Below are 15,516 nucleotides of genomic sequence, written 5' to 3'. Positions count from 1 at the left end.
GCTCAGTACCCGTCACCATCCTAGATTAAGAAGAGAAGATGATATTGCCCATACCCCATATTTTGGAACATTCAAGTCGAAATCCAGAACATGGCAGTTTCCAGGCACATAATTTTTTACAGTGGGCATGGACTTAACAAGTTCGGTTTTAGAATGAATTATTTTTAGTGCACTAATTATACTGGAAAATATATCACCTTTTTCTTTTCAGAGTATTTTCCATTTCTTTATGACAAAATTGGCTACAATTTTCCAAATATAATATTCATTTCTGTCACTAAATCACAAAATCTCAGAACTTTAAACTGTCAGCAACTCTTCCTTCCTACCTCCTTTTTTCTGGCCTTTCTTCCTCCCTTCTTCCTTTGAAGTTGGCACCTCCTCCTATATTCTTCTTCTTCTTGTTATTAAGTGCTGTTGAGTTGATTCTAACTCATAGCAACAGGAGCAGCTGGTGAGCTTGAACTGCCAACCTTCAACCAATGTTGCAGTTCAGTGCATTAACCCTCAGCGCCACACCAGGACTCCCTACTATGCTTACTGGAAGGTTAAAGATAATGGTGAACATTTCAGAATTTGTTTTAAGTACTTTACAGCATTATCATTTAATCCTCAAAACCTTTATGAAGTGATTATTGTCCTCTCCATTTCACTGATAAGAGAACTGGGGCTTCTATAGGAGAAGAAACTTGCCAGGGACAATATGGCTATGATGTTCTGTAGGATCCAAATCCAGAACCTGAGCATTGGAGTTCTTATATCAAGGGAATCCTGTCTGGCAGGGATCACAATCATGGCCATGTTTAACACAGTAAATGTCACAACAAGGATAGGAACAGAGAGACACAGACTAAGTAATTTTGTCTCAGGTCGGGAAGATCTCACAGAGAAGGAAACGTTTAAGCTGGCTCTGATCCAGGAGAAGTTTTACCAGGCAAAAACGTAATCATTATTCAAGGTACCAAAGCTTGGAGGGCTTGGCATGCCTCATGAAAGATTAAAGAGTTCACATGTGTATATGAACAGGGAGAGGAGACAATGCTGTTGTTAAGTGCTGTTCAGTCGGTTCACATTACAGCAACCCCATATGGAGTTTCTGAGGCTGTAAATCTTTATGGGAGCAGAAAGCCTCATCTTTCTCCCTCAGAACAGCTGGGAGACTATAATAGCCTGGAAGAAGATAGAAAGGGAGGCTGGAACGTGAAACGAAGGATGGTAGAGTAAGGAAAAGTGTTTTAGACAGAAGCAATATAGTTTTGTGAGTGGCTGGATGTAGGCAGTGAGGGAGATGAATCCCTTGTTGTTACCTTTTTAGACTGTTGCATAAATTTAGTTCGAGAGTGAAGGAGGTAAGGCAGATTGGGGAAAAAGAGGGAGGTGCTAGTTTAGTTTTGGACAAGCTGAATGAGATAAGCAAGGGTCATCTGGGCATCAGGTGCAATCAGGATCTGATACATAAAGCCTCTCTATTGCATTCTCTAATTGTACAAACACTGTCTTTTGTACCAGGTTTTGTTAGATGCTGTCGAGTCTGTTTCAACCATACAGCCCTAAGTATAACAGAATGAAACACTGCCCAGTCTTCTGCCATTCTCACAACAGTTACTGTTTGAGCCCACTGTATCAATCTATCTCTTTGAGGGTCTACCTCTTCATCACTGACCCTCCTGATAACATGTCCAAAGCACGAGAGATCAAGTCTCGCCACCCTCACCTCTAAGGAGCATTCTGGCTGTACTTTTCTCCAGATTTGTTCATTCTTCTGGCAGTCCATGGTATATTCAATATTCTTCACCAACACCATAATTCAAATGCATTGATTGTTTTCCAGTCTTCCTTATTCATCATCCAGCTTTCCCATACGTATGAGGCAATTGAAAACATTGTGGGGTCAGGTGCAGTATGGTCTTCAAAATGACATCTCTGATTTTTAATACTAAAGATATTTTTCACCAGATCTGCCCAATGCAGCATGCCATTTGATTTACTGATTGTTGCTTCCATAGGTGTTGATTGTAGATCCAAGTAAAATGAAATCCTTGACAACTTCAATCTTTTCTCCATTTATCATGCTGTTGATTGGCCCAGTTGTGAGAATTTTTGTTTTCTCTATGTTGAGCTGTAAATCATACTGAAGACTTTATTCTTTCATTTTCATCAGTAAGTGCTTCAAATCTTCTTCCCTTTCATCAAGCAAGGTTATGTTATGTACATATCATAGGTTGTTTAATAATCCTTCCTCTATTCCTGATGCCAAGTTCTTCACATTGTCCATTTCCTCATATTATTTGCTTAACATACAGACTGAATAAGTATGGTGAAAACATACAACCCTAACACACACTTTTCCTGATTTTAAACAACACAGTATCCCCTTGTTCTATGTGAATGACTGTCTTTTGGTCTATGTATATGTTTCACATGAGCACAATTAAGTGTTCTGGAATTTCCATTCTTTGCAATGTCACCCGTAATTTGCCATGATCCACACAGTTTAATGCCTCTGCATTGTCAATAAAACACAGGTAAACACCTTTCTGGTATTTCTGGCATTGTACCAGGTACTAAGGAAGTTAAAAGGAAGAAAGCTAGGTCACACTCTCCCAAAATTCACACTGTGTAGCCTGGCTCTCAATGGTGACATTGTGGAAATGTATAAGGGCAGTTCCAGCTGTTACAGTAAACTATGGGTACTATTTCCATTTAGTGGACAAGTGCCAAGAATATAGGCATAGGCATGCTACAATAACTGCAAGTGTCCAATACAACAAAGTACTGTCCTACATCCCTTTAACTTTCAAATGTCCTACTGGACACCCATGTGGGTGCTAACCCATTTATAATATTTTAATCTGGAACGTAACTCTATTTTACAATGAAAGACAAAACATTATTTTTCAAGTTTTATATATATACTGGATTTTCCCAAAGTGAACTACCATGGAAATTAGGGGAAGACTGCATTTTGTTTTGTTTGGAACATTACCAAGAGCTGCTTACCAGTTAAGAAAATGACATCATGAACAACACAGTTTCCCAGAGTTTTGAGTTAGCAACACATGTACCTTATCGGTCTGCATTATTGCTGCCCTGTTTGTGGCGATTCGAAATTTACACTCGATCTACTTGGTGGCCTGTGTCTGCTGGTGAGGCCACACGCGTTACTGCTGTTGTACCATCAAGTCAATTGGGACTGAGAGTGTCGGAGTGACCCTACAGCACAGAGTAGACTCTCCCCACCCACCCCTCCCCTGGTGCCATAGGGTTTCCTAGGCTGAACTATCTAGGGGGCAGATTGCCAGATTATTTCTCCCATGGAGAGGGTTTGAACTGCTGACCATCCCATAGCAGCTGAGTGATTAGTCATCGCAACACCAGGGCTCCTTGGCCATAGATGTTGTAAAATATGCAACTTGATTACAAATTACTTTCTTTTTGTTATAATTCAGTTTAATATTGAATTGCTGTAATTATCTACATAGGTGGGTTACATTCACTATGAATTTCATTTCAGCATACAAAATGGCGTGCTATGAAAAGGGTAGATTATTTTTTAAAGGGTTGTTGTTAAGTGCTATCGAGTCAGTTCCAACCCATAGCGACCCTGTACAGGGTTTCTGAGGCTGTAAATCTTTACAGGAGCAGAAAGCCTCATCTTTCTCCCGCGGAGCAGCTGATAGTTTCGAACTGCTGACCTTAAGGTTCGCAGTCCAATTCGTAACCACTACGCTACCAGAGAATTCAAAACAGACATATGTAACCAGAACTAGAGTACAAGGGAGCCCAAGGAAGCACCTCAGAGACTTAAGAGTCTAAAGGGAGAAAGCAAGGTTATCTGGAAAGGCCCATGGAGGAAGCATGATGTGCAAGGAGCTGAACAATACCTGCTGTTAGAATAACTTAAAAAATGTGGGTCTTGGGCCCCTGTGGGCCCAAGCGTTGTTGACCGTCCAAACCATAGGCTCTGAGGATCAGACTTTAGCTACCTAGTAGACATAGCAAACTGTCCCTCATCTGATTATTCAGTACTGCTTGTTAGTAATCTCATACATGAGCCCTGGATATCCACAGACAAATGTAAAAACCTTCTCTAAAAGCCGAAACTGTAAATTCCAAAAAGCCAAGTCCCCCCCCATCCAAAAAAAAAAAAAAAAGCTAAAGAGGATAGAGAGAAACACTGTAAACTGATGATATATGGCGGGGATAATGATCAATGTAATGAAACAAGCTATATGAATGGTTGAATGTGAAGCTGATGATGTGCCCTGTAATCTTTCACTCAATGCAAAATAAAAACATTTAATTAAAAAAAAAAAAAATGTGGGACTTGGTACTTCATGTCCATTCCTTTAGGCATGACTTCGATTTGTATCAAGTTCTTCCCAGTGCTTTTCCTGAATCTGCCCCACAATGGCCCTTGCTCTGGGAGGCTCCTGTGGGCAGAGCATGATGAATCCTATGTGGTGTCTCTTCCAGAATCTGAAAACTGTGGTCTCTGTAATACTTTCTGGTTAGTCTTCTCTTCTCTCGGCTAAATCTCCCTATTTCCTCCAACTGTTTCTCATATAACTTGGTTTCATATTCCTTTACCATCTGGGTCATTTTTCTCTGAAAAATGCTCCAATTGGCCCTTTAAAAGTGTAGTGCCCAGAACCGAATGTGGTTTCCAGAGCTGAAATACATGCTATATTTTCTTATCTTCCCCAAAAGGGAAAAATGCTGTTCTTCTATACAGACTAGTGATGTCAAGGATGACAGAGAGGAGGGGTGTTTGAAGATGAGGGGGAGGATCTGTCTTAATCAATATTGTATTGAAAAACTGACCTGTTTCGTTTAAATAAGCACTATTTGATTTTTTTAAAAAATACTTTTAACCGTAATTCTGATCTTAGGCTTTCCCCCACCTTGTTTCTGTTTTGAGGGGTATGTAAAAGTATGCTTCATAAATACACATATTAAGAATGATTTCCATCTGCAAATAGTATCTGTCACCATATAGTCAATTCCTGCCTGAAGACCTCCTCTCTTACAGATTCTCTCCTGCCCATGTCCCACGACAATCTAACCAAGACTGGCAGGAATGCTACCCTTTCTAGAGGCTTGGCCTAAAACATGGAATTCATATTCCTGCTTAAACTTGGATCTGGTGTGTGTGTGGAAAGCCCCTGCATTCCTGTGTGTCTAGTGAACCTCAGCTTTGGCTGTGCCATGCATAATTCCATCTAAGTTCCTGACTTCTCATCCCATTTTGGTCTGAGGCTGAAATCCTGCAATAATTTGACTTGGCTCTTGCCATTGTGCTGTTCTCACACCAAACCAATCCAAACTCACTGTCCTCGAGTCAGAGCAACCCTAGAGGACAGAGAAAAATGCTTCCCAAGCTTCTGAGACTGTCAGTCTTTATGAGAGCACGCAGCCTCATCTTTCTCCCATGGAGAGGCTGGTGGGTTTGAACTGCTGACCTTGCAGCTAGCAGTCCAGTATTTAGCTTACTATGACACCAATGTTGCCCCTTGGGTCTGAGCATGTAACAGCTCATCTCCCCAGTCTAGATGCTAGGGGACCCTTGAACCACAGGAAGACCATCCAGTGCTCTGAATCTTTAGAAACTATAGTAAACCTCTGCATAACCTTCTCTAATTCTCACATAAATACTACTAGTTTGCTGTCTCCCTTGACAGGAGCTCTGGTAGTACAGTGGGTTATGGATTGCATTACAAGCCACAAGATCAGCAGTTCAAACCTACCAGTTGCTCTGCAGGAGAAAGATGATGCTTTATGCTCCCATAAAAAAATTACCATTTTAGAAACCCAGTTCTACCTGTCCTACAGGGCTGCTATGAGTCAGAACTGACTCTTTGGCAGTGGGTTTTTAATTTCAACTACTTGACCAACAAAGATGGGACCGATTAATCCATGGAGGTCTAAGCACTTTATGAAGTGCTTTATGGTTTCCTGGCTGCCATTGGCCCTGGTGACTAATAGAATGATGACAGGTGAGTGGAGACTGACTGGACTAAGAGGCACCACCTGGGGGCCTAATGCTGACTAAGTCTAAGGAGGTCATGTGGTGAGGCCAATAAAAAGCCTTGGACTACTGAGGCTCACTGGAACTTCTGGGTTGGACAGAGCAAACATTCCAATCTGGAGCGGGTAAGCATGTCCCCTGGGGGCATGGAAGCTCTTGCAAGTTTCCTCCCAGACAGCTTTTGATTTTGCATCCTTATTTTTCTAATATTTAAAGGTAGCTAGCTCTACCCTGGCATTTTTTTTGACATTTTTATAAAAATTTTATTGTATAACATTCAGTGATTGTTGTTGTTGTTAAGTGCCGTTGAGTTGGTTGTGACTCATAATGACCCTATATAGGATTTCCGAGGAGTAGTTGGTAGGTTTGAACCGCCGACCTTGTGGTTTCGAGTCCAGTGCTAATCCTACAGTATCACACCAGGAGTTCATGTTGTTGTTGTTGGTGGTAGGTGCCATCAAGTTGGTACTGACCCATAGCAACCTTATGCACAGCAGAATGAAACAATGCCTGATCCTGGGCCAACCTTACTACTGTTGCCACGCTTTAGTCCATCGATGCTGCCACTTGGTCAATCCATCTCATTATATAAACAGTGGGTATGCATTGTAGTATAAAGACACTCACTGTTTGTCAGCTCTTGTGGAATTGGTCCCCAACTCATGGTACAGTGGAAGGAAATACATGTGGTCATTCACTATCTTCATGATTGGTTGATTGTAGATTGGACTGCTGAGATCCATAGGGTCTCATATTTGGAGGTAGATCACCAGATCTTTCTTATGAACCCATCTTAATCTAGAAGATCTGCTGAAACCTGCTCAGGCATCATAGCAACATATAAGCCTTCACTGTCAGACAGTTGACAGCTGTGTCTTGGGTGCATTGGCTGGAACTAAACCTGAGTCTCCCATGGAAGAGGTAAATGTACCACTGAACGACCAATGCTCCTGCTAGTAACATGAGTGGTTATTATTATGATATCTTCTCTTCATGATTTAATAATTGCATATCAGAATTATCCATAGAGGTATCTCTCACAAATAAGACTAAAATGCAGGTATTTGTGAAATTGCACTAATGATGAGAAATTTCTCATTACCCTTTGTATCCATTGCACTTTGCAGATACTTTGATCCCAGACTTTTTTTTTTTTTTTTTTAATGTTTTATTGTGAACTATGTGTGGGAGAACATTCGTTTTACATTCATCCTATCATATATCATTTCATTGCCATGGTTACAATCCCATCCATGCATCATCAACCTACCAAAGGGTATATACTACAAGCCTGCCCCCTGGTCATCAGCACACAGCCCCTCTCCCTCTCTGGGTGTATAGTTCCCAGCTGCTCCATCTCTCCATGTCATCATCTCTGCCTCTATCTCTGGTGTCACTGCTTCTATGGGTAGGGTCTTGTTCACTGCTCTTCTCCCTTGATGGTCCCAGGGACCTCTGCTCCTAGTTTTTCCCAGCATTTTGAATTGTCAGACACAAGAAACAGAGGTATTGATAGCTGCTGACCTAGCCCTGTGAGAATACAAAAGAGGAATTGTTGCACTGGTAGCTGGGGTCTGTACCAGGGAAGAGAAGCAGAGGTTTCTCTGGACTAGTTTCATATCACAAACTGCCCAGGTTCCAACATGGCACTTGCAACTGAGCAGACCAGGTAAAGGTAAACTACATGAGAACAGGATTATAAGTTTCATTAGCTGATATATCCCAAACCTAACACAAATAAGGATGCAACAAATAATGCACTGAATATTAAAAATGTGATCTGGTGCAGTTGCTGTTGTTTAGTGTTGTTGAGTTGGTTCCGACTCATAGCGATCCAGTATAGGATTTCCTAGAAGCAGCTGTTAAGTTTGAGCTGCCGGCCTTGCGACTAGCAGTGCTTATCCTATAATGCCACCCTAGAACTCCCTGGTGCACTAGAAACCTGTTTTTATTTTGTCTAGTATCGCCTTCTTTTGAGAATTGCCTCTTCCCCATTTCAAGTTATTTATACACAAGAGAGAGCAACTGTGGTACCCTGAATTTACCTGATGTGGCTTTTCTATCCAAAGTCTTTCTTCTTAATTCCCACCAAGTGATTGGGTGGGACCATACAAAAAGGTATACAGGACTCTAGAGCTGGGATTGGTTAGTCTTACCCTCCAGCAAGGTTTAGAAGGAGCCATCTCAGAAGCAGAGATGAAAGCTCCCAGGACCATCAAAAGGAAAAGCATGAGTGACACATGAGATCTCTACCTAGAAAAACGGTGAAGGCAGAGGCGGAGGCATAGAGAGGACAGAGCAGCTACAGGCTCTAGGCTTATAGACTGAAGCAAGGCCAAGGGACCACATACATGGCTGAGAGGTAGATGACAAGAGTGAGGTATGCCTAACTAAGAACTGCTGCATCCTGAGTTGGTTTTGATCTTGAATTGCATTCTGTTCACTTCCCTAATAAACCTCACAATTGCTGAGTATTGTTATGAGTCCTATGTGGCCATTGCAATGGATTATTGAGCCCAGATGTGAGTCAGAGATGCCGTGGGAAGGATGGGCGGTGTCAGAACAGAGCAAAGAAGGTTGCACAGTGGAAGCATGTCGGACCTCCACTTCACAGGAATTGGTCTTGGACAGATTTTGAGCTTGATTCTCTTTCCCCTTGTGAAGTCAGAGGAAGTCAAGTCTGGCCCACACATGGTTTTTGGCTGTGTCAAGAATCTAGAGGCTCATGAACCTGCATGTTCCTAGCTCCTCACTTCCCTATAGTAAGGAGCTAAAAAAAAAACAAAAAACAAACCCTTCCTGCTTTTAGGGAATCCAAAGCATTAAAAGACAAGTGGAATATGAATGTGGTTGGTACATTCTGCAGGTCATACATTTTAATGCCAAAATATATGAATTTCTGTCACAAACTTCAAGCCAACAGGAGAAAATGAACTGCTCACTGAGTAACTCATGAGTTTGAACATGTGAACTCTTAGTTAGCAGCCACTAAGCACTTAGCCATTGCACTACCAGGACTTCTTAGTGAGAATGAACTTGTCTTTCTCACATTATTGATTTTTATAAGTAATCAAATATAAGTATCAGAAATTATCCTAAATTCAAATACATTTGAGATGAAACTTTTTCAAATTTCCCAAGATCAAATACAGTTTTTGCAAGTTCAACCTACTACAATGTTATTTAGGGCTTTTCTCTAAAAAGTTTCTTACCTTAAATATGAAAAAAAATTATATATTGAATTAAAATGACCCAATTAAGTAGAGGGCAGGAGTGTATGATTGTGTGTTTTAAATATGACTTATCTGATGAAAAATTTAGGAACTATATTTTTAGGAACTACAAGGAGTCCTGGTGTGGCACTGTGGGTTAATGCGCCAGACTGCAAAGCCGTCTGAACTACGAGGTCGGCGGTTCAAGCTCACCAGTCGCTCTTCAGAAACCCTGTTTGTTGTATGGATTATCAATGGTCACGAAAAGGAGAACAAAACAAAACAAAACACCGTTTTATAGTTAGTGCCTTAATAACCAATTATTTTCCTATGTCCTGATTGCCACACAAGCCCTACATTTCCTGCTCCTAGAACCACGCTCCTGTGTTTTTTGGAACAAACTTTACAGATCTTATGCTGCTGTTACTAGCTATCTTCCAGTCAACTCCGAATCATGGCAAGACTGTGTGTGCAAAGTAGAACTGTCTGAACATACACATCTTCTCAAATCAACTGTTTACCAAATCGGTGTTTATAGTCCAGATCACTCCCTGAACTCTGAAAGCACAGCCAACAGCTTACTAGACATCCCTGTTTCCAAAGGCAGCTAAGTACAGCTATGTCCAAAGCTAAGCCTACATTTCACTCCTCTGCCCAAGTGAGAAACACAGAACTCAGTCTAGACTCATGCGCAGTCTCCCCTGCACCCTTCACCCCTCATGGCTGCTCTGAGGCATTATCTTTGTCTATATTGTAGTATCAAATCCAATATATTATTCCATGCACTTAAGTATGAAGTTGAAATTCAGCCATCTTCTCCATGGAGAGACACAGAGCAGTTATATCCTAAAATCCTAGGAGACTGTAGAAATTTATTGTCATGAGTATAAAGAGAGAAAGAAAGGACAATTTACTACATACTTACATTTCTATTAATATTATAACTATCCATTTATGTATTGTGGCTTTAGAGAATAATACAAGATGAGTTTGTTCTTTTCTGCCATTCCTAAATTCTACAATGAAATGAGTTCTTGATTAGAAGGAAAAAAATATCAGACTATGAGGAAGCTTCAAAAAGTTTGTAGAAAATGGAATGAAAAGATAATGGAACTTTCTGAAGCTCCCTTGTATCATTCCTTTATTTACCGAGGAGTTCTACAGCTCTGGAAGATAAAATTCCAATTGCAACAAGGCCTAGCAGCAATAAAAACAAGCACATATCTTCATTATGTCAATAAAGAAACTAAATAAAGTCAGAAGGCTTGTTCTGGCCATATACATAGAACAGAGTGTGCTGATCTGGGTACTCTATGATCAGAAACCCAACTCAGAAAAGAATGAGGGATGGGGAGTGGTGGGCATCTAGATTAGAAATCTGAAGCGCCATTTAATTACTAAGATAGAACATAATCCAAATTCCTTATTATTAAAATCCAAAAATTAAATTTGATTGGAAAATATTTTGATCTCCATTTGTAATGTTTAAAAGAAACTCAAAGTGAAGATTAAAACATTTTACCGAATTTAATTTAATCATCATTTTACGCAGATGAACTTCCATGTGTGCATTTTCAGTGAATGTCACGATAACCTGAAATCTCTAGTTTAGGGAAATAATACTACCTAACTTGGTCAGAAGTGGAGTTGGAACTAATTTTTTTTTAAAACTAGGTCAACAGTTGTTTTGTCTTCCTAGAACGAGCTATCATGTTATTGTAGTGACAGGATCTCTGGTGGCACAGTGGTTAAGTGCTTGACTGAAAAAGGAAAGGTTGTGGGTTCCCGCCCATTAGTTGCTCTGTGGGAGAAAGAGGTGGCAGTCTGCTTCTGTAAACATTTAAAGTCTTGGAAAACCAGGAGATAGTTCTCTGTCACAATTCTGCTATGAGTCAGAATTGATTTGATGGCAGTGGATTTGTTTTTTGTTACATAATAATTAATTCTCCATATTTGCTGAGAAATAAGAAGGCCAGATTTGGGGATCACAAAGTTGTTACCAAGTTATCAGAGGTGGGAAAGGTCCTGAGGAGCCTATAATCAGGCAACGCTCTGCAGGTTAGTCATCTACTATGTCATCATATCCTCCTGAAAACACCTGTGCTCCCAGGTCAACAGGGCTTGCTCCAGGCAGCGCTGCTTTAGGGAAATTTCCTAGAACATCATTTTAGAATCAGCGAATTAAAGACTCCTGACACTGGGAAGGAACGGGAGGATCAAAGGTGATAGGTATCATAGGAAAGAGTGTAATCTGGTGATACGTAGTTGAAACTTCTCTTGGGTTTGCGTTGTTAATTGTATAAGACAAAAAGAACAGAAACAAACAAAACCAGTCCAGAGGAATTTTTCCCTCTCTTCACAAAGATTAGGGATGCTACAAATGCCTAAATATAGAATTATCTCATTTTTCCAATACAGAATAAATAACAGGCCTAAATGTGAAATTGACCAAAAACTATTGTTTATCCACAGTTTCTCCTAACCCTCCATCTCTTTTGATGAAAGTACATTTTCTGCTCTTTATAATAAAGATACAGCAATCAGAACCCAGATGTTTGCAGAACTTTGCCAATGACTAAACAAACCAACCTCCTGCAGCCTATTGTCCCTCCTCCTCCAACCCCCAAAGTCTGTACTGGTTATAGAGACAAAAGAAGTCAAGTGATTACTTCAGTGCTCCAAAATTAATATCTTGTTCTAGTGGAGACTGAGGAGCTCTGGTGGTCCTGTGGTTAAAGTGCTCAGCTACTAACTGGAAGATCGACAGTGCAAATCCACCAGCTGCTCCTCAAAAGAAAGATGACACTGTCACTTCTGTAAAGATTCACAGCCTTGGAAACCCTACGGGTAGGTCTACTCGGTCCACTAGTAGTCAGAATTGACTTGAGAGCAGTGGTAAAAAGTAGAGGCTAGACTCCAGTCTGAATATTTTACTTTATTTTAGGTGCCCAGTGGGATAAAATACTTCAGCATAAGTTTTTGTTGATGTTGTAAGGTGCCATTGAGTTGGTTCCAACATATGTATAACCTAATGCATAGTGCGGAGTCCTGGTGTGGCACTGTGGGCTAATGCGTCAGACTGCAAAGTCATTTGAACTGCAAGCTCAGTGGTTCAAGCTCACCACCTTCTCCTTGGAAACCCTATATAGGGTCGCTATGGGTCGGAATGGACTCGATGGCACTCAACAACAACAACAATGTATAGTGGCACTGTGGGTTAATGCGCCAGACTGCAAAGCCGTTTGAACTGCAAGGTAGCAGTTCAAGCACATCAGCTGCTCCTTGGAAACCCTATACAGGGTCACTATGGGTCGGAATTGACTTGACGGTACTTAACAGCAACAACAATGTATAAGTGACCTTATGTATAACCTAACCATCCTCACAATCGTTCCTGTGTCTGAGCTCACTGTGGCAGCCACTATGTCAATCCCTCTCACTGACGGTCTGCCTTTTTTTTAATGACCCTCTACTCTACCAAGCATGATGTCATTCTCCAGGGACTGGTCCCTCCAAATACTTTTCCTTAAACAGACAAATGAACAAAGTCTCCAGAATTTCCAACTTTATAATTTTTCTAACTGAATGATTTAACACCCTCTTACAAATATTCTCGTTACAAAGTAATGGTCTAGTTTACTTCACCCAAATTTTATCATTTTGCATTTAGAACCATTCTTAGAAACCCAACTTGTCTGATTACTGAATAAGTTCTAATTATTCCCCAGAGACTGTGGGAGTCTGAGCTTTTAGCATTGTTCACTGTTTGGCTGTGAAACAGGCTTCCTCTTGTAGTGCCCGATTTGTTATTGATTTAAAAATGGACCAAAAGAGCTATTTGTTCTGGATCCTTTGAAGTGCATTAGCTGCACAGGCCTTCTGGAATGATTCTGCCAGACATAGTAAAGCCTTGCATCCCATCCTTCACTTAGCATTTTGTGCAGTTTGGGATAATCTGATCTCACCTCCAAATAATCACACTGGTGTTTCAGTCAGGAACTTTGAGGCAGATTAGTTTCATCCCCTTCCACATCACCTCTCTTTCTTAGCACTGTACTTGGGGCCATGACTGTCTCCTACATTACACACTCTTCAGTGGACAAAGCCCATGTCTAAGTCATCTCCATCTTCCACAGTGTCCAGCTCAGGTCTTAACTCACAGCAGATAGACAGTGCATGTTTGTAAAGTATGAACAAGTTTAAGAATTGTTGTTGTTGTTGTCAGGTGCCATCGAGTCGGAACCGACTCATAGCGACTCCATGCACAGCAGAACGAAACAATGTTCGATCCTGGGCCAACCTCACCACCGCTGCCACCCCCGAGTCCATCAATGATGCCACCTGGCCGATCCATCTCGTTGGAGGTCTTCCTCTTTTTCTCTGACCCTCCACCCTACCCAGCATGACATCCTTCTCCAACGATTGTTTCCTCCGGACTACATGTCCAAAGTAGGAGAGACGAAGCTTAGCCATCCTGGCCTCCAAGGAGCACTCTGGCTGCACTTCTTCCAAAACAGATCTATTGGTTCTTTTGGCAGTCCATGGCACCCTCAGTATTCTCCTCCAACACCACAACTCAAAGGCATCAATTCTTCTACGATCCTCTTTATTCACTGTCCAGCTTTCGCATCCATATGAGGCTATTGAAAACACAATGGCCTGGGTCAGGCGCACCCTAGTCCTCAAGCTGACATCTCTGCTCTTCAATACTTTAAAAAGTTCCTGTGCAGCAGATTTGCCCAGTGCAATACGTCGTCTGATCTCTTGACTGCTACTTCCGCGAGTGTTGATAGTTGATCCAAGAAGAATGTAAAGATTTACACCCTCAGAAACCCTGTACAGGGTCGCTATGGGTCGGCACCGACTCGATGGCACTTAACAACAACAACAACAACAAAGTTTAAGAATAGATAACTGAAAAGAAGAGATTCGGGTTATTATATTGTTAGTAAGTGCTGTTGAATCAGTTCCGACCCAAAGTGACCCTGTTTAGGGTTTCCAAGGAGCTTCTGGTGAGCTTGAACTGCCGACCTTGCAGTTCAAACGGCTTTGAAGTCTGGCGCATTAACCCACAGCACCACACCAGGAGTCCATCAGTAAAACGATGCTCTCACAGCAAGATTTTAGGATCCTGGAGAGATGATTTCAGAAAACAATTCCACATTGGTAGTTTCAAGTTACCTTAAAAATGAAGCTATAATTTAATGACTTGCATTTTCTTTGGGAGCTAAGTGGTCTCTCCTCCCAGAGGTGGCCCAGTGCACAGCTCCCCAGCCTTCTCCTCCTCGGATGTGGTTCGAGTTGGAGGTGTGCAGAGCCTGAGACGCTGCAGACCTGGGAGCCCGAGCAGGTTGGAGGTGGTGAATAATAGTTCTTTAAGTCTACAGTAAAAATGGCCTCCAATAAAAAATGGGAAAGAAATAGAATGGAAAGAGTAATAAAGTCAAAGAGGCAGAAACTGAAAAATTTGTGGTAGAAAAAGTACCAGACTGATGTGTAGTTAATAGGAAGGTGGAGTATTTCCTGAAGTGGAAGGGATTTACAGATGCTGATAATACTTGGGAACCTGTAGAAAATTTAGACTGTCCAAAACTAATTGAAGCATTTCTTAATTCTCAAAAAGCTGGTAAAGAAAAATATGGAAAAAAGGAACTTTCTCTATGACAGTGACTCTGATGACAGCAAATCAAAGACAAAAAGAGATGCTGCTTACAAACAACAGGCTTTGCCAAAACTCTGGATCCTTGACGAGTAAGTGGTGCCACAGTCAACAGTGGAGAGCTAAAGTTTCTCATGAAATGGAAAGATTCAGATGGGGCAGACATGATGATGGTAAAAGAGGCAACCATGCATTGCCCTCAAACTGTAATTGGATTTTATGAAGAGAGACTAACTTGGCATTCTTGTCCTGAAGATGAAGCTCAATAATAATTGTTTGTATTGCTTTATGTCATGGTGTGGCGCTGTGGGTAAATATGCGTGCTGGATTGCAAGGTCAGTTTGAACTGAAAGGTTGACGGTTTAAGCTCACTAGATGCTCCCTGGAAAATCCTATTCAGGATCGCTATCCATCAGAAACGACTCAAAGGCACTTACTAACAACAAATAATAATATATATAAACAACAAATAATATATATACATATTTTAACTTATATATATATGAATATATCTGTATTTATATATATATATATTGTTGTGTGCCGTGGAGTCTGTTCCTACTCATAGCGACCCTGTATAGGGTTTCTGAGGCTGTAAATCTTTACGGGAGCAGAAA

General features: G+C 41.1%; 1 protein-coding gene and 1 pseudogene across 1 annotated transcript in view; one reads left to right on the top strand and one right to left on the bottom strand.

Moving 5' to 3' along the window:
• The window catches only part of ALG14 (ALG14, UDP-N-acetylglucosaminyltransferase subunit), a 155,527-nt gene that overhangs the window by 32,918 nt on the left and 107,093 nt on the right, over window positions 1–15,516 (bottom strand). The window lies entirely within an intron of this gene.
• On the top strand, window positions 14,647–15,168 carry LOC102834587 (annotated as a pseudogene).

This window comes from Chrysochloris asiatica, unplaced genomic scaffold (assembly GCF_000296735.1).
Source record: "Chrysochloris asiatica unplaced genomic scaffold, ChrAsi1.0 scaffold00002, whole genome shotgun sequence".
In the NCBI taxonomy this organism is placed as follows: domain Eukaryota; kingdom Metazoa; phylum Chordata; class Mammalia; order Afrosoricida; family Chrysochloridae; genus Chrysochloris; species Chrysochloris asiatica.
This window is presented reverse-complemented; position numbering and strand designations above follow the sequence as displayed.